Consider the following 22,238-nt stretch of genomic DNA (forward strand, 5'->3'; position numbering starts at 1 on the left):
GAGGGACAATACTCGGTGTATAAATGCTCAATCAACAATCATTTATTTCCATACAATTCAACAGTCAGAGCATTACAACGTCCGGACGGGAGAGATGCTACCAGAGGGTCAGGCACATGTCTCAAAATGGTGACGGGTTGCTCAGCTTTTTATAGTCTCTAGTGGCCCCCAGCTAGTCGTAAAAGCCAAAACATCACATTTTTTCTCTGTTACAGCGCCTAAGTTATGACCTCGGCAGTTGTTTCTCTGCTTTCTGTAAGGTGGGGGTGTGGAATGTGGTCTGTCTATCTCCCCTGTCTTTAGACACAGAGTCTCCTGCTTACAACCTTCTCTTCATGATTCAACAATTAAGCATGTCAAGAAAACAGTGTAACACATTCCCAGCAGATCAAGGATACAGAGTGATGCACATTTATCTAATGAACTAATATGTGAATATGTTCTGTTAACTCAAAAGTATAATGAGAACTAAACTACATACAGCTCACACACTCTATATTAAAGGGTATAATGTGATCTACAGCAGTATTCTAATTCAACTACTTTGATTACATATATAAGGTAACATATAATAACAGAATAATCTAATATTACATTACAACTAGAGCTGGGCGATATGAGATTTTTTCATATCACGATATGTTTTTTTCATTTCAGGCGATAACGATATCTATCACTATATAAGCCAAATAACTATATTTGTAAGATTTAAATGTGCTGTTGCTCACAAGTAAAATGTGAAATAATCAGCAGCTTGTTTTTATTTAAATATTTATTTCCCATAATAAGTTCAACAGGGTAGATGTACTTAAGGAACATGAGACTTTTTCAGATAAATAAAGGCAAATATTGCAAACTACACAAAAGGCAGCCGCTAAAGCGTTTAAGTTTCAAAACAGAACAAACGAAACAGACTACTAAATTGTCAATTCCACTTAGAAACAAAATATTAATTCTAAAAATAAATCTTAGTTTGTTTTACAGAAGAACAGACAAAACTAATTAACTTTTGTCAATATCAAATAAACTGAGAACTAAAAGGAAATTCTCAATCTCTCATTGTTGTATAGCTGAGCTTTTCAAACAGTTTTAACAGTTACTTTAGTCTGACAAAAGCCGAATGACGAATTAGCGCTTCCAGTCAGAGACTGAGGCTACGTCCACACGTACACGGGTATTTTTGAAAACGGAGATTTTCCGTTTCCGTTTTAAAAAATAATCCCGTCCACACATAAAGGCAGAAATGAAGGAAAACGCTGCTATGAACATGCCAAAGCAGCAGGTGGAGCTAGATTCCTAACCGTGCAGAAATGTTGGCCAATCAGAAGTCTAGAAGCCTCGGTGGGAAAAAGTAAACAAAGCTGGGGCATAGAAGCAGAACCGAGTCGTATGTGTGGACTGACAGTAACTGTGTGTATATATGTAAGCATTTAAACACTGCAGAGAGTACAATTAACAGAAACAGTCTTGTAGAAATTCATTTCACCGAAACAATAACGTGGCGCACAGTGTGACGCATGCACCAGTTTATTGTATTTCCAGACTTGCTTTCGGCACAATTTACAGTGCATGCTACTCTGTTTTTTGTCAGACTTGAAATAGCCGAAATACCTTCACACTACGGAACTTCTATGGCTCTTCCGTTCGACAATCTCTCCGGCATTGGAACCATCATCTGTTTTCTCTTCGGTCACGCTCGGTTGATTTTTCTAGTCGGCACACTCATTTCCTCCGCTGGCTGCTTCCCAAACAAACCCACGTGCGGCTTGGCACTTGTGCTGTACGTAACAAGTCACGTGAGGTGACGCTGCGGCTGTGATTGGTTCGGCTCTGCGCTACTTAATTTAGATTGGCTGACCTTTTTTTTTTTTTTTTAAGAGGACGAGAGCGGCGAGGTCTATCGCGATAGCTTAATTTCTCTATCGAGTAAAAGTTATATCGCGATACATATCGTTATCGTTCTATCGCCCAGCTCTAATTACAACACTCAGCTTACTGAGTGAAAATGAGTCTTCATTTTTCAAAACAGTTCATTCAGTATAACTCCATAAGTTTACTGATCAGACTTGTTCCAAACAATCAGGTTAAAATTACAAGATAAAAAACTAAATACATACCTCACAGTAACTGCACTTGTAGAGTTACTTTCTTGTGTGGATCTGTTGGTGTTTTTTCAGCTGATGTGGAGCTTTAAAAGTCTTCTCACACAGGTCACATTTATAAGGTCTCTCCTCAGTGTGGCTAAACATGTGTCGTCGTAATTGTGCATCGGTTGCAAACAGTTTCCCACACTGATCACAGCAGGAAACATCATTTCCAGTGTGAATCCGTAGGTGATTATTTCGGTACTGTTTGTCACTGAAACTTTTTCCACAAAAGTCGCAGCTGTACGCCTTAATTCCAGAGTGGGTAACTAGATGCCTCTGTAAGTTGCCATTTTGAGCAAAAGCCTTACCACACAACTCAAAACTGTGTGCTTTAAATCCACTGTGGATTAGTTGGTGTTTTTTTAGGCCTCCAGCCAGGGTAAAAGACTTTCCACAAAACTCACAGCTGTAAGGTTTAACTCCACTGTGGATGAGTTTGTGTGTTTTTAAGGTTTGAGCCTGGGTAAAAGACTTTCCACACAAGTCACAGCTGTAAGTTTTAACTCCACTGTGAATGGTGTGGTGTCTTTTTAAGTCTCCAGCCTTGGTAAAAGACTTTCCACACAACTCACAGCTGTAAGGTTTAACTCCACTGTGAATGATTTGGTGTCTTTTTAAGTCTCCTGCCTGGGTGAAAGACTTTCCACACAAGTCACAGCTGTAAGGTTTAACTCCACTGTGGATGATTTGGTGTCTTTTTAAGTCTCCAGCCTGGGTAAAAGACTTTCCACATAACTCGCAGCTGTAAGGTTTAACTCCACTGTGGATGAGTTGGTGTGTTTTTAGGCTTTGAGTCTGGGTAAAAGACTTTCCACACAACTCACAGCTGTAAGGTTTAACTCCACTGTGAATGATTTGGTGTCTTTTTAAGTTTCCAGCCTTGGTAAAAGACTTTCCACAAAACTCACAGCTGTAAGGTTTAACTCCACTGTGAATGATTTGGTGTCTTTTTAAGTCTCCAGCCTGGGTAAAAGACTTTCCACACAAGTCACAGCTATAAGGTTTAAATCCACTGTGGATGATTTGGTGTCTTTTTAAGTCTCCAGCCTGGGTAAAAGACTTTCCACACAACTCACAGCTGTAAGGTTTAACTCCACTGTGGATGACTTGGTGTGTTTTTAGGCTATGAGCCAGGGTAAAAGACTTTCCACACAAGTCACAACTGTACGCTTTAACTCCACTGTGGATGAGTTGGTGAGTTTTTAAGTGTCCAGCCAGGGTAAAAGACTTTCCACACAAGTAACAGCTGTAAGGTTTAACTCCACTGTGGATGAGTTGGTGTTTTTTTAAGTCTCCAGCCAGGGTAAAAGACTTTCCACACAAGTCACAATTGTATGCCTTAATTCCAGAGTGGGTAACTAGATGCCTCTGTAAACTGCTATTTTGAGCAAAAGCCTTACCACATGACTCACAGCTGTGTGCTTTAACTGCACTGTGGATGACTTGGTGTGTTTTTAGGCTATCAGCCCGGGTAAAAGACTTTCCACAAAACTCACAGCTGTAAGGTTTAACTCCACTGTGGATGAGTTGGTGTGTTTTTAAGGTTTTAGCCAGGGTAAAAGACTTTCCACAAAACTCACAGCTGTAAGGTTTAACTCCATTGTGGATGAGTTGGTGTGTTTTTAAGGTTTTAGCCAGGGTAAAAGACTTTCCACACAACCCACAGCTGTAAGGTTTAACTCCAGTGTGAATGGTTTGATGTCTTTTTAAGTCTCCAGCCTTGGTGAAAGACTTTCCACACAAGTCACAGTTGTACGCTTTAAATCCACTGTGGATGAGTTGGTGAGTTTTTAAGTTTCCAGCAAGGGTAAAAGACATTCCACAAAACTCACAGCTGTAAGGTTTAACTCCACTGTGAGTGAGTTGGTGTGTTTTTAAGGTTTGAGCCAGGGTAAACGACTTTCCACAAAACTCACAGCTGTAAGGTTTAACTCCACTGTGCGTGAGTTGGTGTGTTTTTAAGGTTTGAGCCAGGGTAAAAGACTTTCCACACAAGTCACAACTGTACGCTTTAACTCCACTGTGGATGATTTGGTGTCGTTTTAAGTGTCCAGCCAGGGTAAACTCCTTCCCACACTCATCACAGCTGTAGGTTTTCTCCCCCTTTCTTCTGTGAGGTTTGTCGGCCTCCTGAGAGCGCTGACTTCTTGCTCCATGTTGGTCCTGCAGTGACAGAGATACAAACACAGGCAGTGAGTGAAATTCAATCATGGAACAAACTGAAATTGGTGGAATCAGACATGTAAAAAAAAACACATTGTTGGTGTGTTACCACCACCTTCTGGTGATAGTATCACATTACAATGATGTGCTACAATGAGAGTTGTACAAAATGACACTATTGAAGAAATATTGATCATCAAAGAATCTCTTTTACTTCAGAAAATTTTTTTTAGTTCAACTGATGATATTGTTGTTTCAATGTGTGTAGAGAAAATAAGATCTTTGTATTTTCTTGCAACTTCTGTGGTTTTTGGTTGTGAATGTAGATTCTGTACGTATGGAGGAGCCCAGGATGGAAAAGATAAAGATAACAGGCTTTTAAAAACCGACCAGCTGTACACACAGTTTCAATAACAGTGTAACTGTGATGTTCTTCTCACCATTTGTGTTGGAGTCATTGTTTCCTCTGTAGTGGCTGAGCTGAGTCCAAATGGCTGAAATTGTTCCTCTGCTGCACCACCAGACTCTTCTCTTCCTGTTACTCAGCTGGGACACAAAAAGTATATATATTAGGGGTGCAACGATATTCGTATCGATATTGAACCGTTCCATACAGTGCTTTCGGTTCGGTACGCATATGTATCGAACAATACAACATTTGTAATTTATTTTATCAACTTTCCTTCTGACGATGCTGTCTGTGTGGAGCGCTCAGTGAATCTGCGTTCGACTACTCCGCCTAGGCTGCACTGTCGAGCACAGATCCACTGAGCGCTCAAGACAGACAGCATAGACAGAAGGAAGAGCGCAGGGCACCTCCCCCAACCTCATTCAGATCTGGCGTTTGGAATTATTTTGGTTTTCATGTGACGTATGACCCTGAAGGTAAGCGAGTCATGGACTAAAGTAAAACAGTATGTTGGATGTGCCATGCAATGCTCAATTACATGGGTGGGAACTGGTGTGTTAGCGCAGTTAGCTCGTTAACGTGTTGGCCGTCTAGTAGGGCTGAACGATATATCGCATTTGCGATAATATCGCGACATGATCAAGTGCAATTTTCTAACCGCAAAGGCTGCGATTATACTCTGGACATGTCCAAATTCATGGGCTGCATCCTCCTGAGGCCGCATTTGTAGACCGATTACGTCACAGCGACGTGTCGAAGGCTGTCCAAATTACTACCATATCCCAGAATTCATAGCGCGGCCCAGCCAAACTCCAGTTTTAAAATTACTCATACTAATCTTTCTGGGTCACAAAATAAACTTTTAACATATTTTCAGTGCTTCTAGCACCACATTCGCCTCAGCCATGACAGAGCCAACTTCCACAACCGTGGCTTCCAGGAGGAGGCGGTGTCCACGTCATCACCGCGGCTTACAGCAGCATGAGGTGGGTGACTGTGTGCCGCGTGTTTTTTCTAAGGAGGAAGCTAAAATCAATACAGATTTGCCAGTTCATTGGCCCGGTTATGAAGAGACTGTTCATGTTCATGAAAGGACTAAGACTGACAAGTTACTGCCCAAGTCTTCCACAGAACATCTTATCCCTTTGCACAATTATCTAGCATCTCTGTGTATTGATCATGCCACGACCCATGCTTCTAAGAAGTCAGGCTTCAAGACTGTTTTCACTGGAGATGCTAGCCATGAGGCTCAGCAAAGCCCCTGTGGGACTGAGACCCAGGCCAGGTTATCCAGAGGCTGATTTGGAGGACTAACTTTGCTCTGGACCTCCCGAAGAGCCTGTTGCTGCTTCCATGGGGGTCATTGAGCAGTTTGTGTAGACTCTTCTAGTGTCTGCTGGGGGTTCAGGCGAACCACCCCAGCACTTCACAGCTCCCGCTCCACCATCAGTTCCTGCTGAGTGCTCTGGAGAGCCCGCCCTGCCGTCTGTGGTTGCCATGCCGTCACCTGCCATGCCTCAGCCAGAGGTTTTCGCACCTGCTCGCCCTGCCACGCCAGCTGGATGTTCAGCCGAGCCCATCCAGCATCCTGCCATGACAGCTAGAGGTTCAGCTGAGCCCGTCCAGCATCCCGCAGCTTCCACGTCTGGTTCTGTCTTGTTACTGATCAAAAAATCGTAAAGTGAGCTTCTCCACATTACAGTGGGCACTGGAGAACATCATCTATGTGGGACACAATTAGATAGTAAGTCCTAAGTCCCTTGTCTAAAAGGATTCAGCAAGGTAATCCATTCTAAATTCTTCTCGATGCATGCTCAATCATTCAGGTAAGTAAATCTCAAAAAGTTGATTCTGTTCATCTGGACGTAGCGTTTTCAGTGGGAGAAACGTTTCGTCACTCATCCAAGTGACTTCTTCAGTCTCAGCTGACTGCAGGTTTCCCCAATCTTATAAACAGTAACTAGAACCACTGAAGGAACAATGGGCTGGTAGGTCAGTTCCTTCATCATAATTATGTAAATTCTCATGACCACGGATCAAAGACCACTGATCAATGGCCATGAGTACCATTCACAGAGAGTTGGGGAATGGCTGCAATCACAGCATTGTAAGATGGCAAAAGATGTCCCCTTAGTCCCCCCTCCGCGATTCAGAGATGGTCTTTCCCTTCTCATGTAGATGGCCTCCTTGACGCCACGCTCAAACTTGCGTTCCTCCCTGTCCAGGATGTGTACATCCTCATCAGTGAAAGAGTGTCTACTGGCCTGTAGGTGTTGTGGAGGCAGATTTTTCTTCTCATGTATTAATCACATATTTAATCATATCACATTAGTTATAGAAATATCACTTTCTCACTTTACTATAGCACTGAGCTCAGCAGTACGGCCGGGATCCAGGTTTTGATTGCATGATTTTTTTTTTCCTCTTTCAGAAATATGGAACAGAAAACATGGAGTATGAAGTGTGTAGAAACTGAGGAATGCAGTAAAGAGAAGTGTGTTTGTGTGTGTCTGTAAGAAGTGATGGAAAGAGATGTGTTAAAATATGGATAGAAGAATAAGAGAGGGAAAGTGTTATTGAGCAGTGATGAAAATGATATTATAAGTGTCTCAGTCTGTTATTACAGGTTACTACGGAACTGGATCAATGTCCACCATGGCATAGCAGCCAGAGCAAAATGATAGATTAACATAATTGGAACCACACCGAGCCTGTGTTTTGGTTGAATATTATTCAGCTTCATCCCCATGTATATCTTACACTAAAGAACAAGCTTCGAGGACAATCAATGTCTCCCAAAAGACAAATGCAGTTCGAGAGCAAAGGCGTCGGTTTCAAGAGTCAACAAGGTGAACAGACAGCAGCACTGCCCTAAATCTTAAACCTTAAAGGGTTCAGCAGCACATACAAATGTCATCGTAGACGGAAGCATACGCTCCCAATCACAAGCCGAGAGGTTCACCAAATTCAAATCAAATTCAAATTTTATTTGTCACATACACAGTCATACACAGTACGATATGCAGTGAAATGCTTAGACAACTGCTCGTGACCTAAAGAAAAAAAGACTATGAAGACTTTTCCAGCTTTGTGTGTCTGTTAAAACGCTTTTTACAAATCCTGCTGGAATATGTCTGGTTACATCTGCAGTCAAAGTAAGATGGAAATAATTGAACAAGCGAGCAAACCATCAACTTCTCCCAGCATGCCGAGCTAATGATTAGTAGGTGTTTTTTTCCAAACACCCTCTCAACCTTCTCTCAACGTGATCACAATAAACTGTGAACAGACACCGAGGAGAGCAGCCGAAGACTTCATTCAGGAGGTGTTGAAGTACTCCGACTTCGGGGGCACTACTGAGCCGACAATGGAGTTAGGCATGTTGAACTGGGCTCACGCCTGTCTAGCTTATATTTTAACAATTCCAAGCCCCTTTTAAAGGATAATTTAAACGAACTATCACTCCCCCTAACACCTGTGACCGACGGGGAAAAACGGACCAGTAGTTACAACCGGAAGGGCATCTAAACCCGAGGGGCCAGCATACTTATACTTAAGCAAGTGGGAGCTCGTCGCCTAGCTTGTCGCCTAGCTCGCAGTCAGGAAACGCAATGGAGTATGAAGGTCTGAAATCGGACATCCTGTCCTCTCTTAAAGATGATATCTCTACGATTATCAGGTAAGTACTGACAAGTCCGCTTGCAGAGGATTTCGACTACCTCAAGTACAAATTAAGAGAAGTTAAGACGGAGATTGCTAACAACACAGCAGCAGTCCGCTCAGAAATTAACAACGTCAAGTCCGCTACTAGCGACCTGAAAGAGGGTTTATCATTATGGTCGGACAAGGTTGTCAGCCTCCAAGAGACGGCTGCAGGATTACAGACTGAGCTGGCTTGCTTAAAAGAAAAGAATGGAGATATGGAGTCAAGAATGCGGAGGTGCAATATTCATATTATGGGTGTTGCGGAGGATGCTGGTTCCAGCTCGACCAGCTCAGTTTCTACTCTATTGAAAGATGTTCTGTAACTGGATGAAGAAATCCTGGTGGACCGCTCACATAGAGACCTTGCTCCCAGAAGATCTAACGGGAAACCTCGAGTTATCATCGCCAAACTCCATTACTACCAAGACTGCGTCAATGTGCTACGGCAGGCCCGGGAGCGGTGCAACACAAGGGGAACCCTGTGGCCATCTTTCCTGATTACACCGCGAGCATTGCCAAAGCTTGCTCCGCTTTTAAGGACGTGAGGAATCTGCTTCGAGGGCGTCAAGATGTCCGCTACGGAATAATGTTTCCAGAGAGACTGTGTATATCTTTTAGGGGCGAGAGTAAGGAGTTTCTGGATCCAGAGAAGGCAATGGTGTACGTGAAAAACGGCATCTTACCAAGTGAAACTGCCGGGTGAAGTTCCCCTCCTGACTGAATTGTTTCTAGCCAGTCGCAGATGATGAGGCTTCGCAAGACACAGGGTTTGGTGCACAGTAGAGCTGGGCGATATAAGATTTTTTCATATCACGATATTTTTTTTCATTCCAGGCGATAACGATATCTATCACGATATAAGCCAAATAACTATATTTGTAAGATTTAAATGTGCCGTTGCTCACAAGTAAAATGTGAAATAATCAGCAGCTTGTTTTTATTTAAATATTTATTTCCCATAATAAGTTCATCCATTAAGCGGACGTGAATGGATGGATGAAGTTCAACAGGGTAGATGTACTTAAGGAACATGAGAGCAGACCAACATAGAGTGAAGAATGGTTGGGTTGGCCACACATTCCATTCCAACTTTAACTCTGAAGAGGATTGGATATCCTTATTGGTAAAAGCATCCCTTTTGCTGTATCAAGCATTTTATTTGATCCCGTGGGCCGTTATATTATTGTTGCTGGCCAACTTTATGGACTCAGACTAATTTTAGCCAGCATTTATGCTCCAAACTGGGATGATGAAAACTTCTTTGTCAATTTACTCTCAGAAATTGCAGATATGATAACATACAATCTCATCTTAGCTGTGCTTTCTAGCCTAGACCGATGGTCTAATAAGGATACTCCTAAATCAAAACCCACAGAAATTATTACATGCTTTTTCCAATCCCACGGCGTTGTTGCCTTTTGGCGTTTTCATAACCTTTCATCAAGGGCATACTGCTACTACTCTCCTGTCCACAAAACATTCTCTCGGATAGATTTTTTTCTTTTATTGATAAACGTGCTCTTCCACTGGTTGAAACTTGCAATTATCAATCTATTGTTATTTCAGACCATGCTCCCCTAGTGATGAGAATGCACATCCCTGGTGCCAATCGCATATACTGCCCCTGGAGTTTTAATCCTCTTTTACTCTCTAATGAAGCATTCATGAATTTTAGAAAATCTGAGATTAGAGACTTTCTTGAACAAAACCAGACCCCTGGGATGTCTATTTCAGTCATATGGGAGTCACTGAAAGCCTATCTTCGGGGTCAAATTATCTCATTTTCAGTAGCAAGAAAAAAAGCTGACACTGAGCACTTGAAACAGCTATTATATGATATTTTGTGGTTAGATATAAACTACAGTCACTCACCATCGGAAAGCACCCTTAAAGAACGTCAGACCCTCAAAATGAAATTTGATCTTATTTCAATACAGCAAGTGGAGCAACCTATCCTAAAGTCTAGACGTACTTTCTATGAGGAGGGAATTGGCAGTGTCTTAGCACATCAAATACGTCAAAAGTCATCCAAACAGTTCATCTCTGAAATAGCTGATGAACAGGGCCTAAAGCATACAGACCACGCAGAAATCAACTCCTGCTTCCATCAATTTTACTCTTATTTATATACCGCAGAATCACGCCAAGATGAGTCTGCTATGGACAGTTTCCTTAGTTACCTCAGTATAACCACAGTTGACCCGAAACTGGTTACTGAACTCGAAAGGGACCTCTCTATCCAGGAGGTCATGATGGCGATTGGTGGAATGCAAAGTGGCAAGTAGGGCTGCCACGATTTGTCGACTAGTCACGATTACGTCGACTATCAAAATCGTCGACGACTGACTTAATCGTCGACGTGTCGTTTGAAGCTTTGTAAGATCGCAAAAGACGCAGGAATAAGTAGCAGGATTTAAGAGTGTAATAACGGACTGAAACAGAAGATGGCAGCACTGCATGTACAAGGATGCCAGCTGCCGTTAAACCCCGAAGAAGAAGAAGCAGCTGTGTCCCAGAATTCATAGCGCGGCCCAGCTTAGTTTCCAACAATGGCGGTAGCTAGTTAGTTTTAATATTACTCTTATTATTCTTTCTGGGTCACAAAATAAACGTTTAACATATTTTCAGGCGAGAATGTAGCTGTGTAAACCTCAAATATCTGCTCAGTTTATCAGGACACCACATATTTTCAAAAGCGCTCCGACGTTTTCGGAGACGTCTGTTACCCACTAGCTCGATAGCTAGCCGGGGGCTAGGTCACTAGCGCCGTGAGAACACCGGACTCCCGGCAAATTGTTTTCAAACCCACCGCCGTCTTTCGCGACTCAGGTTAAATATATATGAGTCACTTAGATAAATTAAAAATGTTGTTGTTTGGCTTTTTTTTTTTTTTTTGTATTTTATTTGTTCCTGAGTAAATCGGTTTGGCTGAGATTAAAGTTATAGTTTTTACACAGCTGAATAAACGTCAAGCAGACAGCTGATTATCAGAAGTGTGAGATGCTGGAGAATATACTCCGGTGTCCTGTTATATTTTAGATAGCAAGGATTTTATTAAACTTTACCAAAACAATCTGCAAATTTCATTAAAATTGAATAAACTATCATCTTGTCTTCATTTTTAGTTAGCACCTTAAAAGCTTAAAGCTGTAAGCTAATGATAGTTATATAAGAGCAGATGCTGCTGGTGCAATAAACTGTAGTTTTACGTCCAGTGGATGATGATCTGATTAGTCGACTAATCGCATAAATAATCGGTGACTAGTCGACTATCAAAATAATCGTTTGTGGCAGCCCTAGTGGCAAGTCCCCTGGACCAGATGGATTTTTGATGACATTTTCTAACGAACTTGCACCACTTCTGCTGTCAGTCTTTTTGGAGTCCTATTCATCTGGCACTCTCCCTCCAACTATGAGAGAAGGGTTTTTTTCATCCATCCATTCGCTTCCGCTTATCCTTTTCAGGGTCGCGGGGGGCGCTGGAGCCTATCCCAGCTGTCATAGGGCGAAAGGCGGGGTACACCCTGGACAGGTCGCCAGTCTGTCGCAGGGCTAACACACAGGGACAGACAACCATTCACACTCACATTCACATTCACACCTAGTGGCAATTTGGATTATGATTGTGATGGTTCTGTTCTCTTTGTGATTACAGGAGCTGCCCTCAGGTTCAGACCTCAGCACCAGTCAATGACAGCAGACAGATCATCCAACATGTTCACATGTTAACTGCAAAATTAACTGATGAAAACAGTACAAAGGTTAAAGTACCACATGTGCTGTCAGTGAAAGCTGCAGCTGTTTTATTGATAAAGTCAAAGACAAAAAGTCAAAAGGATTAATCACCCATGTATAGGGATGGGTACCGGTGTCCGGTGCCATGATGGCACCGGTTCTGACATAAACGGTAGTAACCAGACCGAAAAGCAGCGCACATTTCGGTGCTTTATTTCGGTGCTTTTTTTTCCTGAGCTGTGATACACTTCTAGCCAATCATTTTACGTTTCCCAGGATAGTAGGCGGGGCCAGGTACGTACGTTCAGTTAGAGCAGAGCTACAGATTAAAAATGTCCAAGGCGAAGCGGTCAAAAGTCTGGCTGTACTTCACAGCAAAATATGCAAACTCAGCAGCAACAAGTGCTTTAAGCTGATACTGTGATACTGTCAAAGGAGGTAACACCTCGAATCCGATGAAGCACCTGGCGACGCATAGCGTTTTTTTAAAAGCCGAGAAATGCGCCGTATTTGATAGCTTGCTGCGAGACCTCACACTGTGCACGTTGGGTGGGTTGCCAGTTATCGGACCCGGAGCAACATCCCCCAAAAACCCGAAGAATAGAGTCCTGGCCCCTAGCCCTGCCAGTGTAGCAGAAATGATGAGGATGATGATGGCAGCAGAAGCCGTTCTTCTCTGCGTGAGTCGCTTAATGTTGTTCGAGTGTAATTTACGTTGAGTAGGCTAACCACGTTATTACATTAATGCATGTAAGGTGAACTAGCAAACATCATCATAGCTACATGCGGCTGTCTTCTTGTTTGATGGCAGATACTCCCTTCACCCTGGACAAAAAGGCTAAAATGACCAAAGAAAAAGAGGGAAACTGTTAAACATGAGAGGTTTTTGGACAAGGTTTGTGTGTTTTTTTTCCATTGTTTAAGCACTGCTTCCAGCCAAGAGTGATACCATATATGCCCCATAGCTGCAGAAAAGGCTAACATTGTTATCTTTTTACAAAAAACAGCTGAACATGAGAGGTTTTTGGACAAAGTTTGTGTTCTCCATTCTTTAAGCACCGGTTCGATCACCGGCACCGTTTCAAAAGTACCGATTTGGCACCGGTATCGGATAAAACCTAAACGATACCCATCCCTACCCATGTAACTGTGTCACTATATATCCGCATTAACATAGCCGTGTTTGGTGTTTCAGAGAGCTGCTGATCTCAGACCTGCACAGCTTCCATTTTAAACACTTGATGTACTCAGCTGCATGAAGAGCACATTTGAGTTTCTCTGACACAATTAAATAAAACCTGATGGAGGTCAAAGGTCGTCACTATAAACTTGTCATCTGGAATTCTTTCTGGTTTTTTTGCCGATAATGTGTTATTTACCATAAAGTGATTCAGAGTTATTTATACCAGAGTAACCAGAGAGGATAACATATTTTTAAATATACAACTTTCTACAGGACTGAATATAATATCTTTATGTAAATGTCCGGAGACTCTGGAGAGTATCCGAGTATTTATGACGTTACACAAACCAAAAGTCTCCATCACAGTGTTCATGAAGATGAGGAGTGCTGAAGATTTCCCAGTGAGGGAGCTGCTGGTGAAGATGATGAGTTCCGCTTGATCAATGCCATGAGCTTCGGTCTTCCTGGTGTTTCTTGAATGAAGCCTCTATGGGCAGAAATCTGTGCCATCAGAAACTGAATATGAATAAGTTAAATTTGAATTTGAATTGCTCAGATTGAATCTGAATTGTAACTTGAATAAATGCTTTTAAAAACTGAATATGAATTATCCTAATTTGAAATTCAATTTATTGGATTGAAAATGATCATCACTAAATTGAAATTTAATTTTATATTTTGAAAACGAATTAATTGGCTTTGAAACCGCATTTTATCCTTTAAAAATTCAGCTCTCGAATAATTTCAGATTCACTTCTCACCATTCAGTTTCAGTTCTACAATTCAATTTCAGTTCCAAAATTCAGTTTTTTGGGATTTACATCCGGTTCCGGTTCAAGAGTAGTCAAGTGCAGATTAATAGAACTACGTTTTACTAGCGGACCGAAAGTGTTACCGATGGGAATCTACAGCGTCTTGAGCTGAATTAAGACTTCAGAAGTCATTCGTCATGTCGAATGACCAGCGGATAAACTCTCAGGTTAGTAATAAATGAATTACATGTATAGGAACAAGCGTCATGTTAACAAATGATAGCCATACAGTAACTTTTATGCTTATTGTAGCTGTTAGCTAAAAATGCTAATTTAGCGTAGTTTGCCCTGAATTCAGCTTTAACAAACAAATATGATCAACTGTTTCTAGTAGAATTCCAAAGTTGTCATCTTGTACCCTCTCAGAGCCCTGTATGCTTGCAGAGACCCCTACAGTAGGGAAACATGCAAAACGGTGTCCAAACCTTTGTATTTTAGCTTTATTTATGTCTTTAGCTTTATTATTTATTTATGTCACACAATATTCGAAGCACATAGCCCACACTGTGGGAATTTACGACTGTGCATAAATCCTCCTAATATTGGTATGATCTGAGCTCAGACACTGACTCGCATGGGGGGAGCTGCAGCCTGTGATGCGAGTGAGCTGATGGAGAAACGCAGCCAACCAGACAGAGGAGAACTAAAGTTCAACTAGGTACCAAAGCAAATCATTCGTACTGTACAAATAATGTAAATATGACGGTGTATCACAAAAGATTGATATCAAACTGATCGCTTGACCCATATTACGTTACTTGCTCTTCAAGTGAATCAACAAATGGCGAAATGAAAAGCCGATCAACAACAATGCTGTTTCTTTAGAGAGTCTTAGCTTACATGTGTGTTTATTTCATTTTTTCAGTTGTTACCCTCCACGGCTAAATAAATCGGTTTCAGTTATGTACTGAAATATAAGAATGGATATAAGGGGCTTCTTTCAAAGAAAAAACTCTGGTAGATGTTATTTTATATATTATGCTTTGTATGTTGTTCAGTATATCTATGCAAAACAAGAGGAACTTCAATACACAGCAGTATATTCACAGTTTAAACCAGATATTTACATACACTTTGTGGAAAACAGAAGAACATTTTTTTTACTGTACAACATCAATTTAGAGTAAACTTGTTTTGTTTTGGATAAATAAGTATTGAAATATATTTTGAATTAATTAAATGTCAGAATAAAGAGAGACAGAGCTGTCTATTTTTTATCACTTTCATCATATTTAGGAGTACATATACACTAAGTTTATTGTTAATTAATAAGAAAACTGCAGACGATTCCATTCTGAGCTGAAGAAGCTTCTGATAGGTTAGTAGAGTCCATGTGAGTAAATTGGTGGCACAGCTGTGGATGCATATCACTTGCACCTCCGAGACCTGTCATTTGACATTTTCTACCTATAAGACCCAGAGAGTTGTCAAATGACTGGTAGGCTTTTGGCTTCAGCGAAGTGGAAGCTAAATTGGCTAGTCATTCATATGTTAATTAGGCTGTTACCTAGGAATTCTGGAGGGAGGGGAGTGGGGGTGAGTGATTGAGGGGGTGGGGGAGCTGCTAAAAGCTGTGAACTTCCCTTTTGTGTTTCATCTTGATGCATTCTCAATCATCCAGGGAAATAAATCTCCAAAAGTCACCAACTTGGAGTGTTTCAGTTTGCCGTCTTAGGGAGAAATCAACACACGTGGGTGTATGTCCTTTGTTGCTGAGATTTATTGATAAAAACAGAACAAAAAACCAACAATTTGTACACATTTTTACAAATAATAATAAAAAGTGAGTGAGTGAGTACATTTCAACATTCAAAGGAGGAGATACTGGAATTATAATTAGTATCTATGCATGCATTTGTGATTTTGTTTGACCTTCCCATTGCTCACAATTTGAATTTGTTCACACTGCAGATGAGGAGACTGCTTCTCTGCAATCACTTCAATCAGCAATCCTGGCACTGCCAAGGTGTCTGTAGTCTGCATTTACCACATGTATATCTGTTGCAGTGAACACATCGCACAGTGGCACGATTGTATCATATATATACCCACTTGTGACACACCCCAGTGCCACAGTGGCACGGACACAACCCTCCACACTGAGCCCTGGAAAAAGAGCCACATGTCAGGTCAAACACAACTGCAAGAGCAATCGTGCCACAAGTTGTTGAACAGGATTACAGTCTGTTTATAGCAAAGTATGCCTGTAGCACTGCATCTGTGTACACCCAGTGTAACGAGAGCCCTGTCTCCGCAGTCTGATGCGTGATGTGTGAAGGGTCCGGGCTGTGAGGATTATGGCAGTGATGACTTTTCCCAGGAGAAGCTGGGACCCTGTTTACTAGAAGGTTTTAAAATTTCTGTACTTTTAGGTGACAGGAGACATGTGGCCTGGTCAAAACACAGAGAGCTGCACTCTAAAAGATCTTTAAACATAGTAAACATACCTTGTGTGCCACAGATTGCTCCCAAACACGAGGGGACAAGTAATACCTCTAAAACACTTAAGTTGGCTTTATTAAACATTAGATCTCTAGCTGGGAAAACATTTTTAATTAATGATTTAATCACTGAGCACAGCCTTGATTTTATGTTTTTAACTGAAACTTGGTTGGACCAAAGTAACAGTGGAGCTGTTCTCATCGAGACGACCCCTCCTAACTACAGTTTTATCAGTGAGGTCAGGGCGAGCAGGAGAGGAGGAGGGGTTGCTGTCTTATTTAATGAATCATTTCAATGTAAGCAGCTATCTCCTGGAAGTTTTCAGTCTTTTGAATATGTGGCTTTACAGCTGAAGGCCCCATCCAAAGTTGTGTTTCTTAATGTTTACAGGCCTCCCAAATACTGCACAGACTTTTTTAATGACCTCAGTGAACTGCTGTCTGTGATCTGTGTTGATTTTGACTGTGTAATTATTGCTGGGGATTTTAACATTCATGTGGACAACCCTCAGGACAAAGGGACTAAAGACCTGAGTAACACTCTGGGCAACTTTGGGCTGACTCAGCATGTAACAGAGGCCACACATAATAGAGGACACACTCTTGACCTACTGATCTCCAAAGGCCTGAGCATTTCAAAGGTTACTGTGTCTGATGTGGGCCTGTCTGATCATTACTGTGTTTTCTTTGAAAGTAAAATCTCAGCCCACACAAATATATCAACAACAGTGATCACAAAACGGTGTATAACTGAACACAGTAGTGCAATTTTTAACCAGGTCTTCCCATTAACACCTGACCTGCCCAGAGGGTCAGTCAATGAGCTCGTCAATAGCTTCAATGCTAACATGTTAAATGTAATGGACACTATTGCTCCCATTAAGGTGAAGGTTATCTCTGGAAGGAAAAAGTCTCCATGGAGAAACTCCACACTGGTGAAAAAAGAAAAAAGAGAGTGTAGGAAAGCTGAGCGCAGATGGAGAAAAACAAACCTCCAGGTTCATTATGACATTTATAAAGAGAAACTTCACAATTATAATTTACAACTGAGGAATGCAAGGAGGTCCTACTTCTCTGACATCATCACTAAAAACAGCCATAATGCTCGGGTCTTATTTTCTACAGTTGACAGGCTAACAAACCCCCCTGTGTCAGTGGCAGCTGAACTTCATTCGACCATGGCCTGCAATGACTTTGCCAAATTCTTCACTGAAAAAATCCAAAAAATTAGACAAGCAATTGGTACATCAACAGCAGATCCAGGATATGTACTGTGTCCACCAAAAAACTGTTTAAACACCATGAAACAGTTTCAACCTATTAACAGCAAAGACCTGGAGGACATCTTAGGTAAACTGAACTCCTCCTCCTGCTGTTTAGATGTCCTGCCAACAAGTTTTTTCAAAAAGGTCTCAAAGACTTTAGAGTCAGACCTGTTACAGATCGTCAACTTTTCTTTATTATCAGGTGTGTTTCCAGAATCACTAAAAACTGCTGTAATCAAACCTATACTGAAAAAGGACAATCTTGACAAGACACAAATGAACAACTACAGGCCGATCTCAAATCTCCCATTTTTAAGTAAGATCATTGAAAAAGCAGTTTCTCAACAGCTCAGTTACTTCTTAAAACAGAATAATTGCTACGATGCCTTCCAGTCAGGTTTTAGACAGAACCACAGCACTGAAACCGCTCTGACCAAAGTGTTTAATGACATACAGTGGGGCAAAAAAGTATTTAGTCAGCCACCGATTGTGCAAGTTCCCCCACTTAAAATGATGACAGAGGTCAGTAATTTGCACCAGAGGTACACTTCAACTGTGAGAGACAGAATGTGAAAAAAAAATCCATGAATCCACATGGTAGGATTTGTAAAAAATTTATTCGTAAATCAGGGTGGAAAATAAGTATTTGGTCACCTCAAACAAGGAAAATCTCTGGCTCTCACAGACCTGTAACGTCTTCTGTAAGAAGCTTTTCTGTCCCCCACTCGTTACCTGTATGAATGGCACCTGTTTGAACTCATCATCTGTATAAAAGACACCTGTCCACAGCCTCAAACAGTCAGACTCCAAACTCCGCCATGGCCAAGACCAAAGAGCTTTCGAAGGACACCAGGAAAAGTATTGTAGACCTGCACCAGACTGGGAAGAGTGAATCTACAATAGGCAAGCAGCTTGGTGTGAAAAAATCAACTGTGGGAGCAATCATCAGAAAATGGAAGACATACAAGACCACTGATAATCTCCCTCGATCTGGGGCTCCACGCAAGATCTCATCCCGTGGGGTCAAAATGATCATGAGAACGGTGAGCAAAGATCCCAGAACCACACGGGGGGACCTGGTGAATGACCTGCAGAGAGCTGGGACCAAAGTAACAAAGGTCACCATCAGTAACACACTACAACGGCAGGGAATCAAATCCCGCAGTGCCAGACGTGTTCCGCTGCTGAAGCCAGTGCATGTCCAGGCCCGTCTGAAGTTTGCCAGAGAGCACATGGATGATACAGCAGAGGATTGGGAGAATGTCATGTGGTCAGATGAAACCAAAGTAGAACTTTTTGGTATAAACTCAGCTCGTCGTGTTTGGAGGAAGAAGAATACTGAGTTGCATCCCAAGAACACCATACCTACTGTGAAGCATGGGGGTGGAAATATCATGCTATGGGGCTGTTTTTCTGCCAAGGGGACAGGACGACTGATCCGTGTTAAGGACAGAATGAATGGGGCCATGTATCGTGAGATTTTGAGCCAAAACCTCCTTCCATCAGTGAGAACTTTGAAGATGAAACGAGGCTGGGTCTTCCAACATGACAATGATCCAAAACACACCGCCCGGGCAACAAAGGAGTGGCTCCGTAAGAAGCATTTGAAAGTCCTGGAGTGGCCTAGCCGGTCTCCAGACCTCAACCCCATAGAAAATCTGTGGCGGGAGTTGAAAGTCCGTGTTGCTCGGCGACAGCCCCAAAACATCACTGCTCTCGAGAAGATCTGCATGGAGGAATGGGCCAAAATACCAGCTACTGTGTGTGCAAACCTGGTAAAGACCTATAGTAAACGTTTGACCTCTGTTATTGCCAACAAAGGTTATGTTACAAAGTATTGAGTTGTATTTTTGTTATTGACCAAATACTTATTTTCCACCCTGATTTACGAATAAATTCTTTACAAATCCTACCATGTGGATTCATGGATTTTTTTTTTCACATTCTGTCTCTCACAGTTGAAGTGTACCTCTGGTGCAAATTACTGACCTCTGTCATCATTTTAGGTGGGGGAACTTGCACAATCGGTGGCTGACTAAATACTTTTTTGCCCCACTGTATGTCTGAATACAGACAGTGGAAAAATGTCAGTCCTAGTTTTACTGGATCTCAGTGCAGCATTTGATACAGTTGACCACAACATATTACTCAAACGACTGGAGAACTGGACAGGTCTTTCAGGAACTGTACTAAACTGGATCAAAACATACGTAGAAAACAGGAAATACTTTGTATCAATAGGTAACTTCACATCTGAGCAGACAAGTATCACATGTGGAGTTCCCCAAGGTTCCATCTTGGGACCCCTTCTGTTTAACATCTACATGCTCCCACTGGCACAGATTATAAACAACAACAAAATAAACTATCACAGCTATGCAGATGACACACAAATATATATCACAATGTCACCAGGAGACCGAGGCCCTGTACAGGCTCTTGGTAAATGCATTGAGGAAATCAATGACTGGTTGTGCCACAATTTTCTCCAGCTAAACAAAAACAAAACTGAGGTAATAGTCTTTGGCGCCAAAGAAAAACGATTACAGGTCACCAGAGAACTTCAATCTATACATCTAAAAACCACAAACCAGGCGAGAAATTTGGGTGTAGTGATGGATGCAGACCTAAACTTAGAAAAACACATTAAGACAATAACAAAGTCAGCTTACTATCACCTCAAGAATATATCAAGGATAAAAGATCTGATGTCTCAACAGGACCTGGAAAAACTAGTCCATGCATTCATCTTTAGTAGGCTTGATTACTGTAACAGCATCTTTACAGGTCTACCTAAAAAATCAGTCAGACAACTACAGCTCATTCAGAACTCTGCTGCTCGAGTCCTCACTAAGACCAAAAAAGTGGACCACATCAGTCCAGCTCTGAGGTCCTTACACTGGCTGCCTGTCCGTCAGAGGATAGACTTTAAAGTTCTGATGCTGGCCTATAAAGCTCTGAATGGTTTAGGACCAAAATACATCAATGACCTCCTGACCCAGTATGAACCATCCAGATCCCTCAGGTCATCTGGATCCGGTCTTTTATCAGTTCCCAGAGTCAGAACCAGACACGGAGAAGCTGCATTCAGCTTTTATGCTCCTTATATCTGGAACAAACTCCCAGAAAGCCTCAGATCAGCTGAAACACTCAGTTTATTTAAATCCAGGTTGAAGACTCACCTGTTCTCAGCTGCATTTGAATAAAGCACCAAATCCACACTTTAAGCTTAAATTTCAAAACTTACATTTAACTACTGATTTTATCTACTGTTCTGATTTTATCTGTTTTGATTTTATATACTGTTTTGTTTGTTTGTTTGTTAATTAGTTAGTTAGTTTATTTGCTTGTTTTAATCAATTTTAAATCATGCTTTTTATTTGTTCTTGTTTCTAATGTCTCTGTAAAGCACTTTGAATCACCTTGTTGTTGAATTGTGCTATACAAATAAACTTGCCTTGCCTATGTTGTTAACACTCCTAGACTGTAGGGGGAGCTAGAGAGCAGAGGGAGTTACCTCGGGGTAGACTGTGATGGCGAAGCTTTGTTTACATGTGAACCACAGTTCGATAAAATACCTTATCTTCAAGTAATGGTGTCATTCTTAAGAACCCACAACAACATAAAGAAACAAGACAGAGACGGTCCTATGAAGTCCTATTCTAAAGGCTGGTTTCCCTCCCCCACGCTTGTACCCGTGGATTCATGTCCTGGGGTTTGGTTGTTCTCCTGCCCTGCACCCCATCCTTTTGTTCACATTTAAAGAATATTTTTCTATATGTATTCTTATCCCCTAAAAACCGCCATATTATAATGTTGCAAGCAATCACAAACTCTACAGTCTGCCTAACTCCAATGTATACCAAGCAATCTATTATTATCAACAGCATAAACTGAACCCACATTAAAGTTAGCTCGGTGTTTACCTTTTATGAGCCCACAAACCGAGAGAAACTCCGTGATGAAGCTGGAAGTCTTTCTAAACAAATCAGGGAGCAGAGACCCACGTGGTTCACGCTGATCTGAGCTACGATCCAGGAGACAAGGGTGTGCAGATCGATGCAGAAATTAATCCCAACGTTGGCAGTGGTATATGTTCCTGTAAGTTTACTACTTTACTCCCGTTTCATGAAAAAGCAGCTCTCTCTGCTCGACTCCTCTCCTGCACACACACTTTGCTCCGCCTCCTTTTCCGGCTCTGCTGTGATTTGTTGCTGTGCGGTCACGTGACTCAGCTGAACAACGTAACCACGTGAGGTGTTATTTCAAAATTAGGGCATATCTAAACTCTTTTCCTTGGCCTCGAAGAAAACGTCATCTTGGGAAGGAGAATTGCTAAGTACTCAGGGAAAGAGAGGAGCGGTTCTGAGAATTGGAA

At 41.7% G+C, this 22,238-nt stretch overlaps 1 pseudogene across 1 annotated transcript; it reads right to left on the minus strand.

Moving 5' to 3' along the window:
- Positions 1 to 20: 20 nt before the first annotated feature.
- Positions 21 to 22,031, minus strand: LOC146673250 (uncharacterized; annotated as a pseudogene). Its single transcript, XR_014910434.1, has 3 exons — positions 21,787 to 22,031; positions 4,751 to 4,856; positions 21 to 4,310 (listed from the first exon to the last, which is right to left on the minus strand). The product of XR_014910434.1 is annotated as an uncharacterized LOC146673250 (transcript).
- Between the last annotated feature and the right edge of the window lie 207 nt (positions 22,032 to 22,238).

The sequence above is a fragment of the Rhamphochromis longiceps genome, linkage group LG3 (assembly GCF_057381845.1).
Source record: "Rhamphochromis longiceps isolate RC_006_pf linkage group LG3, R_longiceps_female_GT1.1, whole genome shotgun sequence".
Classification (NCBI taxonomy): Eukaryota; Metazoa; Chordata; class Actinopteri; order Cichliformes; family Cichlidae; genus Rhamphochromis; species Rhamphochromis longiceps.